Source organism: Thermobia domestica, chromosome 7 (assembly GCF_964235325.1).
Source record: "Thermobia domestica chromosome 7, izTheDome1.hap1.1, whole genome shotgun sequence".
In the NCBI taxonomy this organism is placed as follows: Eukaryota; Metazoa; Arthropoda; class Insecta; order Zygentoma; family Lepismatidae; genus Thermobia; species Thermobia domestica.
This window is the reverse complement of record NC_137460.1, coordinates 75,883,261-75,895,818: the sequence shown is the minus strand read 5'-3', so window position 1 is coordinate 75,895,818 and position 12,558 is coordinate 75,883,261. Positions and strand designations below refer to the sequence as shown.

The 12,558-nt window shown below is 36.3% G+C and overlaps 1 protein-coding gene across 2 annotated transcripts in view; it reads left to right on the top strand.

Moving 5' to 3' along the window:
* Positions 1-7,045: 7,045 nt before the first annotated feature.
* Positions 7,046-12,558, top strand: part of LOC145690200 (uncharacterized) — a 104,648-nt gene continuing 99,135 nt past the window's right edge. For both annotated transcript variants that reach the window (XM_081764855.1, XM_081764856.1), the window contains exon 1: positions 7,046-7,267. The gene's annotated coding sequence lies outside the window, so the exon portion shown is untranslated. The remainder of the gene's footprint in view (positions 7,268-12,558) is intronic.

The window sequence follows — 12,558 nt, the reverse complement described above, 5'->3', positions numbered from 1 at the left end:
AGGGTGTTTGAAAAAGTACTCCCTAGCTTTAAGTATAAATTTAATTGAGAAATGAATGAAAACTTACATCAATGAGTACATATCATGAAAGAGAATTCCTTCAAGTTTTGTTTAAAGTTGGTAGACTTCAACGTGGGATCCATTTGTAGCCCTGCACATGTCGAGACGGTATTCCACTTCTCGCCACGTATTCTCCAACATTTCAGGTGTAACTGTCCCAACCGCCGCGACGATTCTTTCTCGTAAATGATTGATATGTCTGATCTTTTCACTATACATAACATTTTTTATGTGGCCCCTAAAAAAAAGTTCGTGGGGTTAAGTCTGGGCTTCGAGTTGGCCAAGGTATTGGGCCAGCCCTTTCCATCCACGTTCCTGAAAAGCAAGTGTCAAGAGCCGCACGCACATGATTACTGTAATGAGGTGGGGTGCCATCTTGTTGGGAAAACACAAAACATTTTTATATTCGTCAATATGGCGTCACTAGTAAACAACTTAGACCGGTAAGCCGGCAACTACGTCAATGTATTTTTTTGTGCTATACCATGCCTTTGGGGGGAACGTCCCTGGGCGCCGAAGTAGAGGCGCAAAACTCGGAAGGAAAGAAGTATATATATATATATATATAATTGAAGGAAAAATAAGAAAAAGTGCTCAAAATCAATGAAACCAGGGTTTACTTATAAAAATTTTATTACGCTTCGTGGCGCTTTGCGGCTGGTCTATCGACCTCAGTCATATGTACGGGGACGCCGTCGTATATTCTCGCCCAGGCGCTAATTTTCCACGGTACGGCACTGGTGCTATTATTGTTTTGATGTTGCATAATCCATAATATTTTCAACGACACATAAATTATAGACTTACTTCAGCACCCGCTTGTCTTCTTCAGAATATGCAACACTTGATTCAACGTGTGTGTACTTAAAAAAAAAAAGAAGAAAAAAAGATTTTAAGCTAAAATTTTCACCAGACTGCTTCTTTCTCGTCTCCTTCCTGTGCGGCTCGGATGCGCCCATCTAGCATCATTTGTTTTCCGGTATAGTTCGAATTACGAATTTTCCGCATGAAGTTTGTAGTGTTATGCGTTGTGCAACGTCACAGAATGAATAAACACCAGCATTTCCAACACAGTATGAGTAACGTGAACTTTTGAAAATGTGACAATATTTGTTAAATGATGCTGAATTGGATAGAATTGTACCAACTTTTTCACAAAAGGGGCTGAAAATGCCAGCGTGGTACCAACGGACCGATGAATGACAAAAAGTGCTGAATCTGGTACAATTGTACCAAGTGTGGCCACACAGGCATAGCCCATAAGCCTGTCTAGCGAGCTGGTGAGGCTCAGATCGAAGGATCTCCAAGTGTTTCCAACCTACTATTTTGTTACCTAAAAACCGAAATGTTGAAATATTGACTTTATTTTATAAGAAACCAAAGATAAAAAATATATATACGGTATACGGTAGAAAACAAGGTAGGCCCGGCCTCAGAGCCTCATAGTACGCTTCGCCACTGGTTGTGAACTTCCATCGCTTTGGGCTCTGACATTCCCACCCATGATCTGTTCCTGAAGTAGTTATATTCTTTTCTGCTACGACAAAGGCCGTGAACTACAAGAAAAGCTTTCTTTCACACACTAATAGCTACAGTATTAATTTTCAAATCGTAGAAAAACGTGAATGATCTCCTCGAACGTTGTCTTTTTGTGTAGGAACGTTTCGTATTCTGAATTCTCATATTTTGCATGAGGTAAGTGTTCTGTGTTGCTTATTCAACCAAGTTCCCAAATGAGTAAAAAATAAACTCTTTGTCTCCCTTAATTTTGTTCCAGCAATTTTTGGACATGTAAATGGTTCAATTACTTTCCTGGCTTAATAACATCCTTCGAATGGCGGGAGGTGTACTCCTTTCCTTTATTTCTTCTTCTCTTACTCTTCGCTCCTGGGAGATTATTCCTATCTCATCGTCTCTTTCTGGTTGGAGAATTTTTTTTTTTTTTTTAACAGAAGATCCCTGTCTTGCTTGTGATGTGAAAGTAATCCTGAAAAGGCTAAGAGGACCAAAATTGATTTTAAAAGTGTACACTAGATTCCTTTCAACAGGACATTAGAAATTACAAAATAGCTCATCAGAACATTCTTCTGACTTTTAACCACTAAATTTAGCAAAAATTGTACAATCCACTCGAAAAGCATAAATATTCAAAACACATCATTATTGGAAATGACAAAACATTTCTGATTATTTATCCTAACATGATTTCTTCATTACCTTTCTCATTCCATAGCATTTACCGCACCGTTCTTGATGCTACGTTGTCAGAATTCATCATTATTACAAAAAATGTCCATGTGTAATGTCGCTTTCTTTGTGGTTAATCATTTCAGCAATATGGTGCTGACTTACATTCATCCTGTTAGCAACTGTCGCCATCAGAAATTGTTCATGATTTTTCTGTACCAACTTGAAAGAGTCCTGGTGAATGCATAGTGAATTGATTTGCTTACCGTTTTTTTCAAGCGCAAGTTTGAGGCAATAAGGTGTTAACCAACATTTTAATAAAATAAAATAAAATAAAATAATAATAATAATAATAATAATAATAATAATAATAATAATAATAATAATAATAATAATAATACCTTGTTTCTTACCTCAGAGTCGGTGTTTTAGCCGCTCGACACTCCAAACACATACTTTGGTTCACTAAAACTGTTGTCACCGAGTAAGAAGGGTCGTCATCTTCATCAGAATCAGTATTATGTGCTGAGTTGCTCTGCAGGCCTTTCTGCAGGGTGCGAATTACCGGGGGGGATGAGGGGGATTTTCCCCCTCAATCACATTTTGATCCCCCCAAAGAAGTCAGCTGAAGTATCCCCACCGGGGATGCTCGCTTTCCCCCCAAACTATGCTCAGTATAACTCCAAATTTCACTGATTTTGTCATTTCTTGTAAGTTTAATCTTCTAGCTGTATTTCGAAATGATCGATGTAAACTATTCAGTTTTGGTAATTTCTACTTACCACCTAATTACCCACTATTTTCAACGTTGTTTAGTTGAACTATATTATTATGACTACGGTTGTTACTTGCAATTGTACCTTCGTACCCTTCAGTTCATCGTTTTTGAATTTGAATGTAGTAATTGCGTATAACATAGTCACATATGGATTTATAAATGTTCTTAGCGGTTGGACAAGAAGAAGTAAACAAATAGCCTCTTCCACCATATTTGGCGAAGTTCAGGCATGTCATTCATCCTCTACATTTATATCGATTATAATCTTATTTTAATTTTTGTTGTAACATGTTATTTCATTTTCCAGTGTACGCTTTGTTAGCACATGGTCTTCATTCCCTAGTAGGTTGTGTGTATGCAACTCAAAAGTTGCATTTAATTTGTGATAACTAGCATAGTAATCACTGCCTTTTACAGTTTACGGAAATGAACTTTTGAAACTGTACTCAAAATCTGAGATATAGGTATTCTCTCGTAAGTATATGTTAACGTACACCCTGGGGATACGCTCCAAGTTAGCAGACATGTTAGTGAAGGTGATTTTTAGGTGAATAAGTGCATAATTGAAGATTTGTTTCAGCATTCTCCGTGTCTGTATAAGCATTTCAACTGGAGCGGGTTAACCCTTCATTTTTCCATCTTTTCGCTGTACAGTTTGCTGTCCACGCCAATAATGTTATCCGAAAAACTTCAATGTAATGTTTTACTTTATTTGAATAACGTAGCCCATAGTGAATCAACTCATCTGCAACCTAACAGTAAAGCAATTTTAAATGTTGATTTCCTATGCCCCATCACGGAATCGATATTTGGAGAAAAAAAAGTCATGATGAGCACAGTTTTAGCGGGAAGTAGAAGCACAAGCTCGAAATTTGAATTGAGAGATTTTAAATATTTGGCCTTCGATTTGACCTTGATGTCAGAAATCGGGACCAGCAACAATCCATTTCTTATTTGATAGGCTAATATCTAGATTTTTTTTTTTAAAGTATGTCCGGTTTAACTGATAATTTTAGTAGTTTTCACAGGACTGAAGTAGTTTTTTTTCGCAACCTGTAAGTAATAACGCAAAGTGGAATCTTTCAATATGAGTGGAAAAATTAACATATGCTTGTGATCATGGCTATCGCTCAGGCCGAATTATTAACTAAATAAACCTTAGAGAGCTACGGGGACAAGAGTGAGTACAACATTTAAACACGTTCAGAAAGATTTAGTAGGGTGTGTGTATGTCAGACAATATATATGTGCATAGTTATTGTCAGTAGATTTATTAAATTAGTGAATCTTTTATTTATTACAGATGTCACACACACACATATTTTATATTATATATATATATATATATATATATATATATATATATATATATATATATATATATATATATATATATATATATATATATATGGGGGTAAGGCATTTATTGTCTCATTTTGAAATTTGAACCTTCAGACTTTATGTCCTGTTGGCCTAATTTTATCCCCCCCAATATAGATTATCTAATTCGCACACTACCTTTCTGCATAGTCGCCATTTTCCTGTGGGTTGACACCTTATTGCAGACAATGTTCCGCTTTTACGTTTCTTTTGAAGAAGGATACCACGTGACTGCACGTGAAGGCGAAGCAGCACCTTCACCATCTTTTGGTGAATGAAGGAGACGTTCATGCCCTACGTATTGCACGGTGTATCTCAATTTTAACTGCACAGATCATAATGAATCAGTTTATTATATAAGTATACATTTATAGTTTTTAATACACAATTCACATTAATGTTTTCATCACTACATAAAATACATGAAACACTCACTACAATTTCCGTTTTCTTTCTGTCTTTTCTTAATAAAAGTTCCACTAATTCCAGGAAATAATCCGCATCACATATGGCGTTTCAATTCACAAGAAAGGCAACAATACTAATTATTATAATTATCGAGACATCTCTCTTTTTTAACATCCTATACAATTCTCTAAAATATTCTGTTAGTAATATTATCCTCACATGCAGATAAAGTTATTGGAGATTACCAGTATGTATTTAAACGAAGTGGGTCAGCTATTGACCAGATATTTTTCATTCGTCAAATATTCGAAAAGAAATGATAAAATAGTACTCCGATACATCAATTATTTATTGATTTTGGAATCTCCTAGATTCTGGTAGGAGGATAACATTGTACAACATTCTTACAAAATTTGCTATATAGAAACAGACGGTTAGAGAGTCCCAAAGTAACATGCAAGTAGCAAAATACTTATTCAGAGCTTTCAGGTTGAGGATGGAGTGAAAGAAGGAAATGGGATATCGCCATTGTTATTCAATTTTGTTCTGGAGTACGCTATAAGGAAAAATCAAAGATATAAGGGGCATAGGGCTGAATGATACTCAGAAAGTCATGGCGCATAATGATTACGTAAATTTGGTAGGGGACTATAGGAGAACAACAGAAAGAAGTGCAGAGGTCTTATTAAACGGATGAAGGGTTTAGAAGTAAATGAAAAGAAAATTAATACATGGAAATTTGATGCGTTCATTGTATTGCAATTGATGAAGTGGATATTTTTAAATGCTTAGGATCAAAAGCTTATTATCAAACTAAAATCATATCCGCAAAGAAGTTAAATATTGACGGAAATCAAGTACTTCATGTTATTATTCACCCCAAATTCTATTGTGTTGCGAATTCTGTTGATGAATTTGACGCCTCGATTATCTCTGTTGTGCTGCATTGTTGCAAAATATGGTCGGTTTCTTTGAGGGAAGAACAGACTGAAGTGTTCGAAAATAAAATTATGAGGCGAATATTCGGACTAAAGAGGGACTGAAGCTTCATAACGGGAAACTGCAGTATTTAACAGACATTGTTAGGGTCATAGAAGGCTCAGGTGGGCAGGAATTGATGGAAGTAGGAACACTTTCTAAATTTTGACTGGAAACTTAATAGGAAAAAGTCCATTAGGATGATCTAAGCACAGATGGAAGGCTATTATTAAGAGGGACCTTGCAGAAATAGGAATACAAAGAACGGAAATCACTAGAGAGCTTTTGTGAATGCGACTTTGAATCATCGGGTTCCATAGGCCATATGGAACGATAGTTTTAAGACTATGGACGATGGACGGACGATCACACTGATAGCAGACATCGAAAAATAACCTTTATTGTGTGTAGGGGTTATGAAAATTGTGAATCTGTTGAAATATCTTATTCAACTTCTTTCACGATCACCATACTATCTTCTGGATCACAAGTAGCAAAGGAACAAGAAAGATAGTAATTTAATAACATACTAAAACATTTTATAGCTGAACTTTATTTCGGGGGAGAAAAGCATCTCCCACAGGAATGTTTCAGTTGGTTTCTTTGGGAAGATCATAATGTGATGAAGGAAAAATTTCCCTTATCTCTCCGATAATTCGCACTCTGCATTAGTGGTAAATACTTTTGATGTGAATTATATTTTTTAAAGAGATTTAGTTAGGATCAGACCCCGTTGGCAACCCTATATGGCCACATTGTGATCTGTGTATTGCGAAGAGACACCCTATGTACCATAGAGAAGGCTGTGGATGAGAGGAATTCGTCTGAGACACCCTCCTATCACTGATATGAGTATGCTGAGTTCGGGCGGATCTGAGGTCGGGACTGACTGGTTTGTCTCGTGCTCCAGTTTCGTGCTATGTGTTTGTCTCATACAGGTATTTTTGTGCTTTTTTCGTTTAATTCATTTTTCTAATGCCAAGACATCCCCGGCGTCATGCTTTTTCTACACTTTTTTAAAAACTTTATTAGTATTCTGCTCTACGCGAGACGATTTCGTTTTCCGACCCGTGCCATTTTGGTCCGGCATGTCCACGTTTTTATTTCGGTGTAAACCATTTTCTGATTAATACAATATTCACGGTGCTTAACAATTTTCAATGTAATAGAGGACATGATACTATGGAAGCCTCCTACTAAATATAATACTTTACGGGTTTCGATTTATCTTTGCTAGAAGAAGAAGAAGAAAAAGATTAAGACATCCTTGGAAAGGAAGTTCGTACTTTCTTGTGATATTCAAAACAGTGTTAATTTTGAATGGGAATATTAGGATGTCTTAAAGACTGGAGTGATGGGTATTGTAATGGTGACTTTGACAAATGTATAGTATGTGATTGTTATGCACTTGAAATCTGTGAACAGCAGAGGTGGTTTTGAAGTATTTCCTACAACTGCATATCAGGGTAGAGTAATGTAAGTGTAGCATTAAAAATATGAAATATAATAAATATTAGAAAAATGTTCCTCTATATTTGGTGCATATATACAGAATAGTTCTTACGACAATTTGCGGTGTGCCAGTTTAGATAATCGTATAGTCGAATTCATTCATAAATTCGTTGCGTGTGTCCGTTCCCACTTAATCGACTATCATAAACAATTATTTTTGATGTGTGGACTTGTATTACTTGGTCCAGATTCAGTTTAGGAAGATCTAAGTGTATGTGTGCCATGAAAGCTATTGTCCAAATGAACGCAGGTAAATTTTAAGGTTAACTCTGCATTCGGAGGGCCTAATCTAGGTAACCAACATAATGTGAGCAGGAGAAATGAGGTGTTAACGGAAGTGTAATTAATGTGTGAAATGAATAGAATAGAAATGCAATGTGTATAATGGAAGAACATGAAATGTTACCGCGGTAGGGCCAAAACTAAGTAAAAAAAAAAAAAAAAAAAAAAAAAAAAGGCCGTTGCCGATCTACACAAATCGTGAAGTTAGGTATAAAGTTAAGGCATTACTCGAGCAGATGACTCTACCAAATTTTCAGACATTTATTGCATTTTCCGATTTCTTCTTGCAGAGCATGCACTAAATGAAGAGCTAATGCATAAACCACGAACCAACTTGTGCTAGGTGGCCACTAAAAGCACGAATGCTATCTAACCGAGTCAGGGCAGGAGCGCAGAAGGGGGGCCCGAGCGGAGCGAGGGGGTGCGTCCGTAGAGAGCAGGTGCGTCAGTGACGGGAAGTGGATACGCATAAACAAGGATAGTGGAAAAATACATAAGATATCCGCAATAATTTTCACCTTCAAAAGCACTTAAATAATCGTAAAAACTCGTACTTTCAAAATGGCTTCACTAGTTTCCCAGGTACAAATGGCCCGCTGCTATGAGAAGTTCGTCTGTTTTGAAATTTTACTTTTTTTTCCCCCACACTTCGCATAGTTGATTTTACGTTTCGACATACAATGACGCTGCGAAAACTTTATAATATGACGCTCTTTATCACACAATTCTTTGTAATAAAATGGTATGTTTGCATTATAACCATCGCAAATGTCCATTGGTAACACGAACAGAACGTTTCCGCGGTGTACTTCCACCTTTCTTTCGCATTCTTCTATTCTTCCGCTTCAGTAAATAGTTATACTTAGTATACGTTCACTCTCATTCAAATTGTACTTCAATATGATATCTAATGATAGAAATTACTTATATTCACACTCTACTTCTGTTACGAAAAGTGTTTGACATCGTATTTTACCTATAAGGTTTGTTTTTGGCAGAACCGTCTGCTCGAGTGAACCCGAAGTTTGACTTCCCGTGAAACACGTTTCCTGACCTAACCAACATCAGGCCATATTTAACAAAAACAGGGTGCAGTTTTACTATACGGATCCACAGATTGTAAAATGAACGGAAAAATGGGGGGAAGTCTTTAATTTGCCCATTTAATGTCGAGAACAGAACCTAACGAACCCCTGCGGGCTTCTAACCTGTTCCAACTCCTACTTCTACTACTACTTATACTATGGATCCGTATGGTAAAACTGCACGAAAAAAGTTCAATTCTTAGAAAAAAAGGGTGAATGTTTAGCAGACGAGGTCTAGAAGTACGTGAAAAATACAAAATTTACGGGAGAAATATAAGATGCAGGTACTTACATGTAACCTAACCTAACTTGTGCAAATCTGTACTAACCTATAATATTAATAAAATTAAGCGAAATTCTATCATTTTTTCGGAAGTAATGTTGGATCCCTACACTAATACAATCTAACATAAAGTAACCTAACCTATCCCAACCTAAACTAACCTAATGTGAACGGAAAGTACCGAAATTGTAACATTTGTTAGAAAAAGTAGCTGGACCCCGTCTGCCAAACATTGTCAGAAAAAAATCTGGCTCCCGAAAAGCGGAATTTATACCTACAATGCACACTCCAACTACTCATCGGTAAGTAGGACTACTTTAAAACGGTGTAGTACAGTAGGGTTGGGTAGAGTAGAATGTGTGCGGATAAGGAGGGTCGAGTTATCTTTGGAAAGTTTGGGCCCATTTTGTTAAAATTAGTCGAATGTACATTTTCGTGTCTGCGTAAGGATACCATCAGGGACGGCCATTGTAAAGTTTCCCAAACTTTTGCTAGGTTTCCACTAAAAAGTACGACTGCTGTTTAACCGAGTCAGGTAGGAGCATGCCAGACAGCCCGAATATGGTACGTTCGTTGGGAGCAGATGCGTCAGCAATGGTCTGTTTATGCACTATATGGATAAGGGCATTTACGTTACGTGTTGGATTATGTATTAGACATTATAGAGATCAGAGTTGAAGTTCTCGATATGTTTTCGTTGCGTCCATATTGGTGTTTTAAAATAATGTAACATAGGGTCTATTATTTACACACTGATCTATTAAAATATTATTACAGTTTTTGGGTTAAGCTCTGCAGATGGACCCCCAAAATTCCAAAAGAAGATAGGAATGTACCGATACCCGATTACGATATTGAAGAGGCCGATACTGCCAATACCTATACTTTGGAAACATTTCTTATATCTTATTAGGAATTTTCAGAATAATGAAATGATGAACATTTTAATAGGGTATATTACATATAAGGCAGAAATTTGACATACAAAGACAAAAACCAGAATTTCATATTAGGTTCCAGAAAAAAAATATATATTTCCTCTAAATTTAACCCAGTTCACATAAGATATACTAAAAGGCAGTAAATACTTATATAATGTAAACTTAATTCTAAGAGTCAGTGATTAATATTTAGGGTGATAATGCGCTTTGATAGTTACATTGCATTTACTAGTCTCTATTACATACATACAGTGGCGGCGATTGGACGTTAAAAGTCGGGGGAACAAGACATGATCTGAATATTTGTATATCAGTGTTAGTTTTCCTGATTGTTTCTAACACTTTGTTTGACGAACGGTTGTATAATTAATAGGATAGTATTTTTTCAGTTAAAATACCGTATATCGTATTTCATACTTTATTAAGTAAATTGATACGAGCAACGCAAGTAGGTACTAGTCTTTTGTACTCTTAAACAACGAAGATCTAAGAAGGAATTTGATTCCTTGCTCATGAACATTTTAAAATTCTGTCTGGAAAATTGTGTGATTTGGCCATTGGCCAGTTAGTCAGTGGCCACCGGTCACTATTTGGTACCAAAATATCCACCATCCTCTTAGGTATTGATAAACGCCAATACCGTTCCCAAGATATTGGCAAAAAAAATTCCGATTTCGTGGGATTTAAGAAGCCTTATTTCGGGAACTATTAGTCATAGAGAGATGATATTAGTGTTGATCAGTACGTAAGAGGATGGTGAACATTTTGGTACTAGATAGTAACCGGTGGCCACTGGCCAACTGGCCACCGTTCCCAAGATATTCGCCAAAAAGTTCCGGTTTTGGGAAATTTAAGGAGCCATCTTTCGGGAACCGTAAGTCATAGATAGGTGATATTGGTGTTGATCATTACTTAAGAGAATAATGAACATTTTGTTAACAAATAGTAACCAGTGGCCACTGGTTATATCTTCATTTTTAATATATATACGGTGATAAAAAGTGATAGCTCAATATAGCTAATTCAACATATACCCTAATATGCAGGTTCCAAATATGTAAATGTATTATCTATTGAATTTAATCAAATGCATTTAATATACAATTTCATATATATTTCGAAAAAAAAAAAAAAGCCGACGAAAAGGGCTTTGCTGCGTCTGCGAAAAGGGCATTGTTGTCTCTCCTAGTTAAAAAAAAAAAAAAAAAAAAAAATCACCACCAATTTGTAACTGCGGAATATAAATGTTGTAGGCAAAACAATGAAAAAGTTGTAGTTGATTCTTTTTACTCTCTTTTTAATCAATATTCCGTATTATTAGAAAGAAGAAAAGACATTTTAGGAACTGTCGGTTTTTATGTACTTAAAGAATAACTTGTGAAAGACTTTTCTTGTTTTGCGAAATGTTCTCTCTAGTTTCGGCTGACTAACATCGAGCCCTTGTAAGAAGAAGTGAAAGTGGGCTGGGATTATTGAGCTCCAAAGTGTTAATTTTTGAGCCATTTGGCAGTTAAAACGCAATTCATGTAGCTTTCTTAACTCTACGGGAAGACAAATAACCAATACGTACTCACGGCACGGCAGATATTATACGACGACATTTTTTTCTATGTACCAGTTATACGTACAAAAACTTTACATTTCCAAATGAAACTATATATATTAAGGGGCCACTTCAAAATAGTGGGGCAGATGCCCCCTCCTTCCCCCCTAATCGCTGTCTCTGCATACATATAATGCAAAATGATACTACCGTTTCAAATTTTTATTCTTTAAACAATTATGCGTGGTGAACCAGGTGTTGCTGTGTATGCTATATATATAAAAAATAAAGGGTTATTTAAGCGAAGTCAAAAACAATAAAGCTACTTATTAACTTTAGAACTAACTGTTTTAAATCAACAAGTAGGAGAAAATAATGCCAAAGTGAGCGTCTTGTGAGTTTCTTCCATAGCATTTTCTTCTGAATCGAAACTTCTGTCTCGTTTGAGATTCAAATAACGAATCTGCTATCCTGATCATGGTCGCTCGAAGGGGGAGGTCAGGGTTGGGCCCGCCCCCCTGGCTCACAAAAATGTATACGTGATATAGCAAACCATACGTATATTAAATACCAAATGCAATATAGCGACCATGGAATAGGCCCTTCCTAGAAAACTTTCTTCGGGCGCCCATGATCCTGACTGAAGACCTTTGGCTTTTCTTCACCAGTATTTTGGTATCGAGGTACTAAAAATATCAGTTGAGTACGAGTAGGGCAAATTAAAGGCGTACAAATGCATAAAGAAATCTATGGAATATGTCACTGTTAATACTAAACAAATTAAAAAATAGTTCGGAAAATGTATCGGTAAATATCGGTGTCCACTTGCCGATACCGATACTCCCAAAAGTGGCCGATATCACCGATACCGATATATCGGTACATCTAAGAGAAGAATGAATGAATTATGTGAAATTTAAGCATGAGACAAACGAAAATAGTAATGAAAGTCATCACTGTACGGTGACTAATTGCTAATTAACATTGTGTTGTGAAAGTGCGTAGTTAGGCCATGTTAAGTAAACTGACAACTTAGTATAATGTTTCAATGTTTCAAACCCACTGTCATACTAATCTAGGAAGCGTATGATGAAATAGACGAAGAGAAAGTACCGATTTAT